Raw genomic sequence first — 16360 nt, 5'->3', positions numbered from 1 at the left:
TAGAGATGGTATGAACCATGCTTCAGACTTTCAGAGCAGGTCATAACACCCGCAGAAGTCTGCAGAACCCCACGCTCTGAGCCGCACACCCAGGACAGCTGCCTCGAGGGTCAAGAAATGAGGCAGAACTGGGAAGGCAGGAGGGTGAGGATGCTGGAGCAGAGTGCCATCTGAGTGGAGGGGCTGCCCCTCGCTCTGGGCTTTGGGTGTACTGAGGAAGACCCAGGGGAGTGCCAGAGGTCTCCGACATGGGCTCTTTGGCTGCAGCCTTTGGCCTGAGCAAGAGGGCAAGAGGGCTCCAAGCTGGAGTGGGACCTCAGCCCCACCTCTGCAGCATCTTGTTGCAGGGAGTTGGCTGAAAGCAACTATAACTGTTTCTTGGTATTGGCCCTTCCCAGAGACACTTAGAAGAAAAGCTTGGACGTGGCTGTTGTTTGAGGCTAGGACCAGTTCCTAGAGGAAGCCTTATTTCCCAAGGGATCACCCCAGCACCTCAGTTTCCAGCTGATGTGGACACTGCTCCCTCTTAGCTGTCTCTCAAAGGCTATACCACCACCAGCCAGCCATGACATGACTCCAGAGCACACTAAGCCCAGATCCTAAAATTGTCCACACGCCCTGGGTATCGAAGCATCTTCTCAAGGAGCAGCAGTGCACCCCAGGCCTCAGACATGCACAGCAGAGGCTTATACTACTCAGGAGTGGCTGAAAGTGGGACAGATAGCCTCCCCGTGCATGGTCAGGAGCACAGGAGGCAGCACATCTCCCAAGCTCGCCCTCCGTGACCTGACGCTTACCTCTCAGACATGAACTAGTCCTCCTTGCCCATTTGGAGCTCTGCCTAGAGACCTGGTGGCCATCTCTCCGATAGAAGTGGCTCTGCCAGGGCCTCAGGGGGCCCCAGACTCAGTCTCGATGTTCTTTGCCTCTGTGGTCCCAAATCAGATGATTAGGTTTGTGCCCCGGATGTGGCTGTTGGCAGGCTGTGGGGTATACAGTTGTTATTTTACCAGATTCACTGACAACAAGGCCCTGGTGAGAGAACAGTGAGCTCACTAGAAAGCACTGAGCGAGCACCAGGCCCCTCTCAGCGACGACAATGGCAGGACAGCTCTGTCAAGGTGCTCCTCAGCCAGGACAACTGCCTAATTTAATTGCCAGGATCCCCGGGAGAGCTGGGGAGTGGAGCTGACTGCTGAAGCAGAGATGCCTCATGGGAGGAAGAACAGAGGAAATTCTCTCCCACGGTTGGTGGGAGGGCAAAGAGCCACAGTGTCCTTCGAGGTCCTGCTCAAGGACCAGGCTAAGACTCCATAAAATTTTATTGAGTGAATGGATTCAGTTGCCTGGGGGACTCAGCAGCCTCCTGTGGAGCTCCAAAGGCTTGTGAAAGGCATCCAGTGACTCTATTAAAGCACAGACCTCGGCTTGTCAGGTTAGCAGACCCGATGGGCAGGCATGGGTCCCCAGAACAGAACAGGCTGTCACCAGTGTCCCCATTCCTGGTGTGTCAAATGTGGATGCTGGACCAAAGCACCCAGCTGTCATATGGCTGACTTACAAACATCATTATCAAAGCTGGGTCAATTGACTTGGTGGGGGCAGAATCAAAGAGCTGAGATTGGCAGGCTCTGCCCTCATGGTAGGTCTGCCTGGTGTTTAGGCTACCCAGCTGCAAATGGTCCCCAGTGCTTGCCTAATGGCCTCGCCAGCAGCCTTGAGGGAAATGCCCCTCTGACTCCTGCCGTCCTGCCATTCCAGCATGGTGGCATATAGCCCCGGGCAAACAGCACCCCACCCTGACTGAATACTCTTCAAAACCAGTGGTCACCCTTTGTCAAGTGACACCACACACCCTTCCCAGCCAGCAGCAGGATCATCGAGTCTCCTCTCACAGAGCCTGGCTCTGTGCAGCTCTGGAGCGCTTCAACCTCGGCTTTGCTCGATGGATGGTGGTGACCTGGTGTTTTTCTGAGGTGATGACTGGGTCAGCTGAGGAGCCATCCTTGGCCTCCACAGGCACACCTGAGAATGCTCACCGCAAAGCCTGCAGCTGCTCTCTCAGAGCCCCAGGATGGTAACTGAGACCTCAGCAAAGCACTTCTTCCCAGCACCTCCCATGGTCCAGCTCTGTGAGGCTCCATGAGGCGGGTTCTGTGGGTAGCAGCAAGTTGGAGGAGAGGTGGTGTCTGGGTATAGGCTCAAGCATGGCCGAGGTAGAGGATGGCCGGGGACCCACAGCCATAGACATCTTCAGAGAGTACCTGGTGCAGGCGTCTCTCTCTGCCCTTAACACACAAATCTGTCCACGGTCTTATGAAGCAGGCCCTGCCTCAGATGACCACTCAAGCTGCACCCCCATCTTCCTAGAAGCGGCTTCCGGGCTCCCGCCTTCCTGCACAAATGCCTGCCCCCTCTTCACAGCTGTCCATCACCTACCGCCTCTTGAGAACGCTTGGGTCCAGCCCCAGACCACCTATTCCGGGTCCTGCCTGCCACTCTGACCACTCTCTTGCCCCTACTGAATCCAAACTGCAAAATGGGATTTGCAAATTGCTCTTCAGGCCTGGACCCAGCCTAGCTCTGTGGCCAAACATCCAGGACAGACTGATTGCTCATCTCAAGTTCACATAGGAGGTTTGAGGGTGGTCCCTGTTAGCAAGGCAGGCTTGAGCCCAGCCGAGGGCAGACCAATGCCTAAGGTCAAGTCAGGTGGCCCAAGGTTACAAAGAAGGTCTGCTGGAGAGGGTCCAGGGGAGGAGGAGCCATCAGGGAGACCCTAGAGAGAGGGCAAAGCAGAAGACAAGGAAAGCCCTGTCAGAACTCTCTCCTGCTGGGACCTTGTGTACGTGGGCAGGCTATGGCAGCTCTGGGCAGAGGTGGCAGGCAGCTGGTGTCCAGAAAACTCCTGGGCCACAGCTGGGCTTGGGGGAGTGGCTGGATGAGATGGGACTGGGCACACACACACAGATGGGACTGGGCACACACACACACACACACACACACACACACACACACGGGCTGGCCACTAGTCCCACTTGCCTTCTGTCTGTCTGGCCCCCACATGGAGCATCAGAACACAGCCCAGAAAGTGTTGTTTAAATATTTAAGAGCTTTCAGACAGGAGATGAAAGGGCACGAAGATTTGGGGTGGGTTTCTAAGCTGTGGCTCATCCCGCCTCCCAGAAGCTGGAGGAAGGGAGGAGCCTGCTCTCATTTTCCTCCTCACTGGAGCAAGACACACAATACACTGCCCCTTGTGGGGACTGCTCCTGCCCATCGGTAAGCAACTTTGCCCTCCATGGACCTCAGCTCCCTCTGCTAGGTCCCCGCCTTGCCATGTCCTCCTCGGCCACCTTGACATACCAACGCCCCATCCTTTCCAAGAGTCAACCTGAGACCTCTTCCTAGTGTCCGCCTCCCTCGGCCATGTCTAAGAAAAGACACAGCCACCCGGGTCCTTAGAGTCTCAAAAGGCTCTGTAGGCAGCTGGCACAGGTGTGTACACCCAGTATGCGGCTCTCCCTGTGTCCAGGGTCTGTGTTCTGAGAGTCAGCCCTCCGGTGGTCACGGGGGCAACTAGAACCTACAGGGACAGAGAGAAACCAACCCTCCCTCCCCACAAACTGCCCAGCTCACTCAATTGAGTCCTGCATGGAGCCAGGATGAGTTGGGGATACAGGCTTGGAAAGGGTCCAGCCCTGGCCCCTGCTGTGGGCCTCAGTGGCCCAATTTCCATAGCACCTGGTCCTGGGGACTCGTGACCTAACCTGTCGCATGAGGGTAAGGCCTTCTGCAGTTTTGGGATTCCAGAGCCTTCCTGAGCCTTTGCTCCCGTGTGCTTTGCCTCGGGGGTATCTCTCTACATAAGTCTGCATGTTTGCAACTCTGCAGGCCTCAAAGTTGGTGCAGGGGTGTCTGTACACAGGCACCAGTCCTTCGTGTGTGTGTCTGTGCCTGAGCGTGTCTGCGTGTGTGTGTGCGCACACCTGTGTGATCACAGTTGTCATTTATGTGAGCACACAGCCTGTGATGATGTGGGGGAGATGAGGGGACAAATGAGGGATCTCCTTCCCCTCCCAGCCAGAACTCCAGACTCTGCATGAAGCGGTCGGTCATTCATTTAGAAACCCCAAGAGGAGGCCTGACATAGAATGGGATGGAAACATAGCTCACCCCTCCCCTGCAGGGGCCTCAGAATCTCCTGGGATGACCGCCCAGCCCTACCCTGGCCAAGCCCTGGTGGTTCTGTCTGTAGAATGGGAACCACTCCAGGGTCAGGGAGCGGAAGTCAAGGCGTGTCGGGAGGAGTCACATCATCTGTCTCAACAAGACCCTTGGGTGTGGTGCAAGCCTGGCAGACGGACCCCAAGCACTGTCTTGTTGGGTTCTGCCCATGAGCAGAAACCCATGTTTATATGCAAATTTCAAACACCCATAATGGTATGATTCAGTCAGCCTTCTTCCCTCATGGCCAGCTGAACAAAGGCCAGCAGACACCCTGGGCTTTTCTCTGGCCTGTAGTTTCAGACAGTGTGGGGTCTAGAGAGAAGTTGCCAGGCAAGCTCATGAAGTTCTCACATTGTTTCCTATATCGGCACCTCAGCTGCAGGAATGCGCGCTATTAACAAAGGCCATGGTTGGTTCAGATTTTCTAGTTTTCCCTGATGTCTATTTTCTGTTCCAGGATCTTGTCTGGGGGACATTTGGTGGCTCCATCCTTTCAGACAGTTCTTGGTGTCACATCCTCAGCCTTGCCTTGCTCACAGTGTGGGACTCCTGGTCAGGTGTGTGCAGAGCGACCTTGTACTGGGGCGTGCTGTTGGACCAGGGTGATGACACGGGAGACAGCCCTCAGAAGCAATGTCTGGGATTGCCACCTTCACCACCAGCTAGACTGGATTTGGAATCACGAAGGAGACACACTCCCTGGTAAGAACACGGTGTGTGTGTGGGGTAGGGTGGCGTCCAGAGAGATTTACCTGAGGAGAGAATGCCTACCTGGGTGTGGGCAGCACTTCCCATGGACCGGCAAAGACGGAAGAAAACGGGAGAAGGCAGGCTGAGGAGTCATCTCCGATTTCTGACTGCTGACACAGTGTGGCAGTCACCCCAGGCTCCTGCCGCCATGCTCTCCCTATCGTGAATGACCAAACCCTCAAAACACGGCCAAAATACCCACTTCTACTGTAACTCGCTGTTTGTCAAGTGTTTGACCACTAGGACAGCGTCTAGTGAAGTCCGTCTCGTCGTGGCCGCACACCATCAGCTCGGTGTAGAGCTGCTGGCCACATGTCCACATCAAGGGTCAGGAAACTATCTGACCAGCAGCGAGTCTTCACATTAGCACATTGATGACCCCACCCAGGAGGAGTCACGAGTTACTGACCCAGCCGTCTTTTTTCCTCCTGGCTGCAGTACCCACTCCAGCTCACTGCCCTGCTGGCTCCTGCTCATGAACTCCCGAAGCTCTAGGTGTTGTGAGCCTTCTGTGCTGCTGCATGGTGCAGGCCCTGCATTCCCTGCAGGTTGTATTTGTTATGATATATTTAAAAACCGATGCCACATACAACAGATCTGATATGAAAGAGTTAATTCAGGGAAAAGCAAGCGGAAGAGAGTTAGGGTCTGAGTGAGCTATGAGGGCAGAGAGGCAAGAGACAGAGATAGGGGGAGGGGATGTCCTGACAGAGAAACAAAAGCAGAAGGAGCAAGAGAGGAGAGAGAGAGAGAAGAGGCAGGGGTCCTTTTATCCCTGACCCCAGAAGGTAGCACCAATGATGACATCATAGGCAGCCAAGCAACCTAGGGGTGGGCTTGCACTGACTTGTGAACAAACATTCCTCCCTTCTTTAAAAAAAAAAAAGGTGGGAAGATCTAGGGAGGGGTAGCAGGCTCTGGTGGACCAACTCAAGGAACCTGTGCCTGGGATGCCCCTCCTCTCTCCCTGGAATGGCTTGTACTTTATCCAGGGCCTGCCACTCCCTGCTTAGGGGAGTTAAGGGCAAGAAATGGGCACGACTTCAGGTAGCTTGGTGGGCTTTGCCTCTGTGTAACTAACTCCCATGATCCTCTGGTCTCGCTGGCCTTGGAGGACCTCAGCAGACAAAGCTAGAGTGTTGAAGTGGGAGCAGCAGAGGCAGAGACGGGGCCACTCACCCATCAGGCAGTGAGAGACTCTCAGCTAGGAGCCACTGCCCTGCAGGCTTCCACCTCCCACCCTAACCTGTAACTTGCAGATTTCCTGGGTCTCAGGGGTGTGCCCTTTCCCATCCATCCAGCCTGCCAATCTTGAAACAGGAGTCACCATCAGCTGCCCAGTGGGCCCCTGCGTTTCCCTCTTCCTAACCCAGGACCCTTGATGGTAGCACTCGCCTGCCTGGGTGATGGCCCCCTACCAGCACGTGCGAGTCCCCCTCACACCGGCACAGCCCCTGCAGACAATCAAGCCCAGGAAGCCTTTCATTACAGAGCACATTACTGTGCAGCCATGACTGCGGATGGGTCACCAGCTAACCTGTCTGGCCAGCTGGAGCGTCAGCATAAATGGGCTCTGTGCCTACGGAGGAGAACGGAGCCCCCACAGCTTCGGGGAAAGAGCAGGCAGATTCCCGGGTGTGGAGAAGCTTAGACTACCCTGACCAGACTGGGGCATGGGGAGGGAGGACTAAGCCTGAAGCCTAGACCTAACCTCATCTCCAGATGCTCAGGGTTGAATGTTGTCCCCTTGAAAACCCAAATGACGACAACCTAAAATAGAGCCCTCTCACAATGTTACCTTACTGGGAAATAGGCCCATCGCAGACGGAGCTAGCTATGTTAAACTAGCATGAGGTCATAGAAAACAGGGCAGCGTCTCCAGTGTGATGGTTTCTCTACGAACATGCCCGGAAGGGAGGCTGACTGAAGGGTCTCAGCTGGAGGCCGGCTTGGGAAAATGTTTCTATGAGCTGAGAAGCATCAGTGATAGATGGCTCTAACCCACAGAAATGAGGCTGGCGGTTCAGACAGACTGTTCCTCACCATTTCAGAAGGAGCCACCTGGCCCTTGATCTTGTACCTCCCCTCCGGGACAGAAGGCATTGCTGTGGCTCAAACCACCCCACCTGCAGTTCTTGTCCCCAGTGGCCCCAGGACATAAGCACAACAAAGGTGGAAAGTGGACCGTGGGATTCTAAGCAGCATTTCCTAGATTTGTACACTGGTCCACCTCCATCTGATGACACGTGGTTTCAGTGACAGATAGGGAAATTGAGGCATGGATGGATACCAGAAGAGATTTCCTTCACACCATTCAAAAGTCCATGACGGGGCTGGGCCAGGGTCCTACCCTTCTTGTCCTTCCTCTGCCCCAAGCCCCAGGACTGTTGCCCATGGTCTGGGGGAGTGCTAAATCCAGCAACCCAAACTGACAAGCAGACAGCCCAGCCTTTGAGTGGCTGAAGAGCTCAGGTGATCAGCAAGGTTCAGGCAGCCATGGGGGATCGCTGATGGACAGGTGGGTGAGAGGGCTTTCTGAAGAAGGGCCTCCATGGTGGAGGGCAAGCATGAGCTGAGCGGTTGTGTCAGGCAGCAGGGGCCGGATGCAGGAGCAGCACCTGGAGACGGAGGCCTGGAGCTCACTGATGCCTGCATGGACCAGCAGGTGGTGGCCAGGTAGCAGAACAGCAGTGGCTGGCAGCTCTCACTGTCCACCATGAAGAACCTACATACTGCACACAGCCAAGCCCAGCACCCCAGCTTCAGCTCCTGCCATACTGAATGCCCAAGGACCTGCCATTCAGGTTTTAATTACAGAAAACAGGGCACATTATCAACAGCTTGCTTCACATGAAAACGAGGAGCCATTTGCTAAAGCCCATCCCACTAAGCATAGCCTGGAGCCATCAATGCCCTGGGAATCCACTCAGGCTGCAAATGGAGCCTTTCTGCTCTCCACAAAGGCCCCTACTCACATGGAAGCTTTTTTCATCTCTGAGTGCTTGTCTCCATGAGAAATGGCAGTTTAATACAATGTAAAGTGTGCTCTATTGTCCCAAGCTTTCCCCTGACGGGAGGCAGCCATGGCCCCTGAGCTCTCCTCTGCTCTCCATACCCAGCCTGCTCTTTCCAAGAGCACTATTGCCCTCTGCAGACCCCAGGGGCCAGCAGCTGCTGGACCACCTGCTGCCTGGGTATGGCCAGGCTCCTGCAAGAAGAGGAACAGGCTTGCTGTGGCTTCGGTCTGGTTTGGTCCCCCAACATCTATCCACTGGGAGCACGGTCCCCAGTGTGCCAGTGTGGGGAGCTGGGAGGGATAGAACCTCTAAGTAAAAGTATTTGGGTGATCAGGGCTCCCTTGGAAGCGCCCATTGCGATTCTGCTGGGGCCCTTGACAGTTCTTGAGATAGGGCTGCTTAGAAACAGCATTGTGAAGCCATCCATGTGTCCAAGGTTGGAGATGACGCCAGTCTTATGCCTCTGAGCCTCTAGAGCTGTGAGCTGATAATCTCCTTTCTTCACAAAGCATCCAGCCTTGGGCAATTTGCTATAGGGACGGAAAATGGACTAACCCCCATCCAACCCAAGAGCTGCTGTGTGAGATCTTGCTGGGAAGCATCACAGAAACCCCTGCTGGCTCCTTCCTCCATGCTTAGCTCCTCCAGCAGCCTCACTAACCACGGGAAAGCCAGGCTGGCTCCTCCTCGGAACCTCCTGGGAACCACTTACTCACCCTGTACTTGGCACAACTTGATGCAAAGTTCAAAAGGTCAGGCAAGGTTACAGACATTTGGGGGGTGGGGCATGTCTGGGGTTCTAAGATGACACAAGCCTTCTAACTGTGTGGCTTCAGGGAAATAGAGTCCTGGAGCCTCTGCCTCCTCTTCCAAGAGCAGGCACAAGACTGGCCTATCCCTGCCCAGGACCCACAGAGCTTTGAGACTGGCTATAGAGTGAGTGAGTGAATGAATGAACGAGATGAAATGGGCAACAGGAGGATGAAGGATGAGTGCCCTCCCTCCCCATGTCTCCTGCTGCCCTCCTGGAGTACAGGAGAAGGTGAGGAGCAGATGTAGAGTCTTGGTGAGGGCTGCTACTGCTTGCATGGGTATGTAAATTTGGGTAACTGCTACTCAGGAATCACACGCAACCTGCAGGGCCAGGATAAAACAAGTCCCCGAGGACCCTGCTTCTGCTGAGGTCAGCATGCTGCATATCTAGAGAGCGACCAGGAGCCCAATCACTGCCTTGCTGCAATTGTTTGTCCCCTGCAGCGCGAGCCCTCCCCAGATGTAAAAACCCTGCATTGGCTTCGTGCCAGCAATGCAGGGGCTTGTGCATCCTTGGGCCTGGGGCAAAGGGCTGCTCATTAATCTCTGCCAGCCTGTGCCCACAACACAGAGCTGATGCAGTTCTCCAGGAGCCTGGTCAGTTCTTGAGGAAGGGTTGTTGCCAGTGAGCAAGTCTGGGCATAAAAAACTGAGACCCAGCCCTAACTTGTCTCAGGGCATCTCTGCTAGGAACCAGGTATTCTGACTTGGCCCAAGAAAACCCTCTGGGGGCAGATTTGCCACACCTCACTTTTCCAGGGTACCTCATCTCCTTGGGGTGCCTCATCTCCTCGGGGTACTTCATCTCTTCTCAGTATCTCATCTCCTCGGGGTACCTCATGTCTTCGCATTCTCCTGAGGTCCTAGGAAAGAACCAGGAGAATATAGGCACTTTGGCCTTTCCTAGGAGACAGGTGTACCCTGGGACTGATGGGGTAGGACCTTGGACCTTTCTTTAGAGGGTCTAAGCTTCTGCTGGCTGCCAAGACACCAGCATAGGCTACACTGTGTCACTTAGCAGAGGAAGTGCCACAGAGTCAACTTAGATCCAGAAGCGAGAAGAGAAAAATCAACCTGGAACTTGATGAGCACAGGACCTCCTGTGGTACAGGAGGGGCTAGTTCAGAGGGAAACAACAGAGGGGCCCAATGCCATGCAGACCTGGGCCCTTCCTCTCCCTTTCATGGAAGAAGCCTGGACCCTCTCCCTCCTTCAGTATCGGAAGGAAGGAAATGTCTTCATAAAATATTGATTGGCTTGCACAAACCTTGGGTTGTGAGGACCAAATGATGGAGATGCCTTTGCATGTAAATTAGATGTGTTGGGCACTTTCTTAACCCTCTTGTGTCCTGGCCCCTGGGACACCTCTGGGGGTCTCTACACAGCAGATGTGCGGTGGGCTCTGGGCAGCTCCGGGACATAGGCATGCAGAAGGTACAGCGTTTCTCCTCCCAAGGGTCCTCCCTGATTTTCGGCCTCTCCTCACTCTGAGTCCTTGCTGGTTGCTCTTCCACTGGATCTGGAGACACATTGGTGTGGTGCCCCATCCCTGTGGGCAGGCCACACAAACTCAAGCTCATGTAAGCCTGAGTTTAGCCACCAGAGCAGGTTCGTGAGATTCCCAGCCAGCCCTTGGCTCTAACCCATCTGGAAAGGAGCTCATTCTGAGGCTGCCAGAGGCAGCCAAGAATAAGTGTGACTGAGCAGGGGAGGAGACTGAGGGGCCAGTGGCACTGTAGGGAGCCAGCTGTCCTGCAGGGGCTGACACTTCTTTGGGAGCCTTGATCCTGCTTCCAGCCAGGCTCTGTTTGCCACACCTGTCCCCACCTACCCACTCCAGGTCCCTGTAGGTGCTCTCTTATCTATCCCCAGTCCCTTCTTGGGCCCTGGCTGTCACCAGGATTTGGGACATGGAGCCCTGGGTGGTCCCTGGGTGCTGAGGAGACTTGCTAACATCCCATGTTTTCCCATCATATCCCCCATCTCCATCCACATTCATCCATCCACTCAACAAACTCAGAGACCCCAAGGGCCTTAGTTCCCCCATGTACCTGGGATTTTATTTATTTGTTTGTTTGTTTGTTTATTTATTTATTATTTTGCTTGCTCTTTCATTTTATTCTCCAACACTGACGCAGAAAGCAGCAGGAACGGGCTCTAAAGGTCAGAGTTTGTTTTACATGCACAAAGGGTGGACACAGAGGGTATGTGAGCACAGTCGCAGTCCAGTGTATAAAATGAGTTCTGAGCTTCCCTGTGCAGTTACTAACCTGCAGCTCTCCCAGGTGGGCCAAAGGGACACGTGGATAGACAGATGTGCCACTTGTAGCTCACACACCCTTGTTCCCTTTGTCCTTCTTCTGAGAGCTTTGGCTGACACAGCAATGTCTCGCCTCCTTTCTTCCTGTCTCCCCTTTCCATACACTGTCTACCTTGCACGGAACCAGAGACTGATGTACCACCCAAGGACCATGCACAGAGAGGACCTGGACGCCCTGTTCAGATGCAGCCAATTGGCAGCTCAGTCTCCATGTGGATTCCCGAGTAAGGGGAGCAGGGGCTGCCCTTGTCTACATTACAAGGAACCTGGCAGTCCTCCAGGCATGGTGTACCTACTAGGGAGCTTCTAAACAAAGTTAAGGATGGAATTAGCATGTACCCACAAGCACCCAGTGCATACCTATGTGCCAACATTCAAATATACACAAGCATGCAGTGCTCACATAAAGTGCATAAATACATGCATGAGTGTGCACAGAACACAGTGAAAACAGATGTGTATATGGGACATATGTCACATAAGTCCCCTATCTCAGCACAATTATTGCTGTGATGAAACACCATGACCAAAGCAATTTGGGGAGGAAAGGGTTTATTTGGCTTACACTTCCACATCACTGTTCACCATCTAAGAAACTCAGGACGGGAACTCAAACAGGGCAGGATCCTGGAGGCAGGAGCTGATGCAGAGACCATGGAGGAGTGCTGCTTACTGGCTTGCTCCTCGTGGCTTGCTCAGCCTGCTTTCCTATAGAACCCAGGACCAACAGCCCAGGGATGACACCACACAGGATGGTCTGGGCCCTCCCCCATCAATCACCAATTAAGCAAATACCCTACAGGCCTGCCTCCAGCCTCACCTCATGGAGGCATTAATTGAGGTTCCCTCCTCTCAGATGATTCTAGTTTATGTCGAGTTGACCTAAAAAGAGCCAGCACATCCCATTTTATTTGTTTGTTGTGCCAATGTAGCATCCTTCGTTCTCTGGGGCACATATTTGGAGGAAATCTTAATCCTGGGCCAGAGAGCCGGCTTCTGCCACTCTATTTGTGAGTATGTATTTCTACTCTCCCACTCTGGACTTGACCATTCCTAGACAAGAAACGAAGGACTTGGATCCTCAGAGCTCTCCTAGCTCTTTGGGGTCCTGTACCCCAGGACACTGGGCCTGCAGGTTCTCTCAGGGTCTAGCAGGTAAGTGGTAGCCCATCACCCTGAGAAGCAGCTTCAGTGATAAAACAGGAGCCACAGGACAGGGTGGGAAGGCTCCTGGTGCTGGCTAGGATGCAGGTAATGGCTAGGTCTCTTCCTCTGAACTCCCTTGCCCTGGCCAACCATCCATGCCCCCAGCCACTTCTGTAGCAGGAATAAAGGAGCATGAGCACAGCTGGCCTGAGTGGCCAGTCCCAAAGGATGGCATATCCACTCTGCTTCTTTTTTAAGCCATCGTAAAAACCTTAGAATAAGGAACCTAGCCTTTACTTCCTAGTTTGTGAGTTTTTAATAGTTTAAAAAAAAGGGGGGGGACATGGAGGGGGCAGGAGCCCCACGAGGAGACCAAAAAAGCTAAAGAATCTGAGCCCAGGGGCTCCTGCAGAGACTGATGTAACATCCAAGGACCATGCATGGAGAGGACTTAGACCTCCTGCTCAGATGGAGCTGATTGGCAGCTCAGTCTCCATGTGGGTTCCCGAGTGAGGGGATCAGGGGCTGCCTCTGTCATGAACTCGATTGCCTGTTCTTTGATCACTTGCCCCTGGCAACGAGGTCTTGCTAGGCCACAGAGGAAGAGGATCCAGGCAGTCCTGATGAGACTTGATAAGCTATGAGCAGATGGCAGAGGAGGAGAACTCCCCCTTTCAGTGTACTAGGGGAAGGGGATGGGAGGAAGAAGGAGGGAAGGTGGGACTGGGAGGAGTTGAGGGAGAGGGCTTCAATCGGGATATATAATGAATAAATTGTGAAAAAATTAAAATTAAAAAAACACTCTTCATTTTGTAGAATAGAAAAAGCACAAATACTTAACCTGTTTCTTATCATTGAGATCCTGCTCAGTACCGGAAACATGCCAGCCGGCCTCCTGCTTCACACTGGTTTGGCTTACGGTAGCTAACTGTTTTGTGATGCATTTAAACCTCCTATGGTTTGTCATTTGGCTAAGTTGAGGAACTGAAAATCAGCACATGACATTCTGCATAAATAAAATGTGGTGCAGGCTCTGCTTCCAGACAGAGTGGCAGGGTGGCCTCGCTGGTCCATCCTGGCAATGCGGTTTAGAAGCATCAGGAAGCTCATGATCGTGAGTCCAGGGAAGGGGATGATGCCCTGGCTTGCTGCCATGGGATCCACAGGGAGAGTGGCTCCCGGAGTTGAGATAGTGCTTGAGAATTCGGGACAAATATGCAGATAGGGAAGCTGCCCGGGGGAATGGCTCCAGATTCCGAAGGGAGGGGCATTGGTGTGTGCACGCCTAGGAAGAGAGAATCCAGAGCGTGGGCGACCGACGCAGCAGAGGAGGGCGGCTGTCTCTGAGGCCCTGCTGTAGTGACTGGGTGAAGGACAGCTCAGCCCTGGGGCATGAGCCCCAGCCCTGCAGAGTGCAGATGTCACAGCCATGAGTCCAAGAGCTCAGAGGCTGTGTCAGTACAGGAACAGAATTAGCCTGATTGAAAGGCTGCTCTTGTCCCAGCTGTCAGAGCTCACACACAAGCTGCAAAAAAGAGCAATAAGTGAAAATGACTGTCCCAGAGCAAAATCTGAAATAGCAAAAAAGAGCACAAAAACAGCTAGCAGCCACTACCGTAAGAATCACAGTGCCGGCATCCTGTGAAGAAACAGGAGCACACAGATCAAATGAGAGGAAAAGCCAGTCCACAGAAAGGGACCAGGATCACCACACAGTCACAAAGAAACGCCGTCCATATGTTAAAGGAGGCGGTGAGAGGTGAACATAGAAGGACACGGAAGGAGTTAAGGATCGCTGCAAACGTCCTGAGCACCGCTTACAGTGATGGTGAGGGGCTAAGGCTGTTAGACAGGTGCTGCCGAAGAAGAGATCAGTGACTGTAAGGGTGCCAACACAGGAAGTCCCCACAGTGGAGCCCAGAGGACAAAAGTGACCTGTGGGAGTTAAGGTGTGTGCGGACTTCCTTGGGGTGGGGGCCTTGAAAACACAAGTGCTGACATTTCCCCAGAAAGCTGGAAAAGCCCCAAGAAGGGGAGCATGAAGCAGGCATGTGTACCTGGTTCCTCGTAACCAGAGGTTTGGGGTTATGTTAGTTACTTTCCTATTGCTGTGACAATGACCAGGCCGCTGCTCCAAGGGTCTGTTTGGGGCTTATGGTTCTGGGGATATATGAGTCTATGACCATCGTGGCAGGAAGCATGGCAGCAGGCAGCAGTCATGGCACTAGGGCAGTAACTGAGAATTTCCATCTCAATCCATGAGCTTGGGGGCGGGGGAGGTGAGAGGGAGGGGGGGAAATGGCATGAGTCTTTGAAGCCTCAAAGCCCCCCCCCTCCCCAGTGACATATCTCCTTCAATAAGGCCACACTCCTTAATCCTTCCCAAACGGTTTCACCAACTAGGGATTCAAATATATGAGCCTGGGGTGGCAGCCATTCTCATTCAAACCACCGCGAAAGGGAAACATTCAAAGTAGGATAGAAAGAAACAACTCACTGACCAGGAGCATAACTCAGTGATAGAGGACTTACGCAGTGAATGCAAGGCCCAAAGTTCAATGCCCAGCACCACTCAAGTTCAATGTATTTAAGAAACATATTGTATAATATATTGCAAAATACATACACATATGATGATAAATGTCTTAATAGTAGTGAAAACATCTTTAAAATATAGGGTGGAGGAAGGGGTCAAGGGTAGACTGAAACTATCAGTCTGGAATTCTATGCTTAGAAAGAATATCTTTCAAAAACTAAGGCAAAAGCAAGATGTTTTCAGGTATATATAAATATATTATATAAATAACATAATTATATAAATATATAATTATAGATTCATGAATATATTTAATGAATTTAATATATTTAATGAATGTATATATTCATTAAAAAAGACTTGCATTCTAAGGAATGCGAAATGAAGCCCCCAGGCAGAAACAATAATAAAACTGAATGCAGAAATCTGGGTCTATACAAATGAACAAAGAGCACCAGAAACAGTAATGTGAATTAAAGTAAAAGTGTGCTTACAATAGGGTTGGAGAGATGGCTCAGTGGTTAAGAGCTCTGGCTGCTCTTCCAGAGCCCAGGTTCAGTTTCCAGCACTCGGACAGGAGCTCATAACTGTCTGTAACTCTAGTTCCAGGGCCTATGACACCCTCTTCTGGCCTCTTAGGGCGGCAGGCCACACATGGTAAACATACACACATTCAAGAAAAGGTCATATACAGAAAGTAAAAATAAATACATCTTAAAAAAAAAAAAAAAAAAAGCCTGCACGTATAGTAAGGTTCTTTAATACTGATAACAGGCCAGCGAGGTATGGTAAAGTGCTGTGGGGTTTATAGCGAAATGCCTGACAGCATGAACTGAGGCCTGTGACGGGACAAGCACATGTACACTGTAGGGTTTCACACTTTCCACCCTTTCCACAAGGAGGGAAACGTCCCTTGCTGGTTGAGTGCTTGGGCTGCTGGGAAATCCGGCAAACTCTAAACAAGAACACACAGAATGACATGGAGACAGCTAGGCAGCGAGGAAAATAAAAACGATAACAAATACTCAACCCAAATGAAAAGAGAGTTATGTGAAGAAGATGTGATATAAAACAAGAACAACGAAAAGATCAGGTGGGAGAAACAGGATGCAAACGAGGTGGAAAGCATAGCCACGGGGTCAATAAAAGTAAAAACCCTGCAACGAACCAGAGACGGTCTCACTGGAATGTGATGCTAGCGCACAGAACACGAAAGCAGCTTGTGAGACAGAGGAGTGCTTCACAGCCGCATAGGGCCACAGTGTGCCACCCCAGATGAGCACGCCTGGAGCAAGTGGGGTGGAAAATGCAGACGGGGTGAGCAGATTACAACCAGGTGCAAATACGACCTCAGCTCTGGACAGATTTCAGCCTCGGCGCTCAGTGGTTTCTAGACAAGTAGACTGGAAACAGGGACCACCCAGCAGTGGAAGAATATGCAGTCTCAAAGGCTCCCAGAGCACTTACCAACATGGACCATAGCACAGCTCCCATGAATATGCAAGGCTAAGCTGGACCAGTCAGTCATGTTCTCAAGGCTAAGCTGGA

The sequence above is a fragment of the Psammomys obesus genome, unplaced genomic scaffold (genome assembly GCF_907164565.1).
Source record: "Psammomys obesus unplaced genomic scaffold, mPsaObe1.curated_primary_1811, whole genome shotgun sequence".
NCBI lineage: Eukaryota > Metazoa > Chordata > Mammalia > Rodentia > Muridae > Psammomys > Psammomys obesus.
This window is presented reverse-complemented; position numbering follows the sequence as displayed.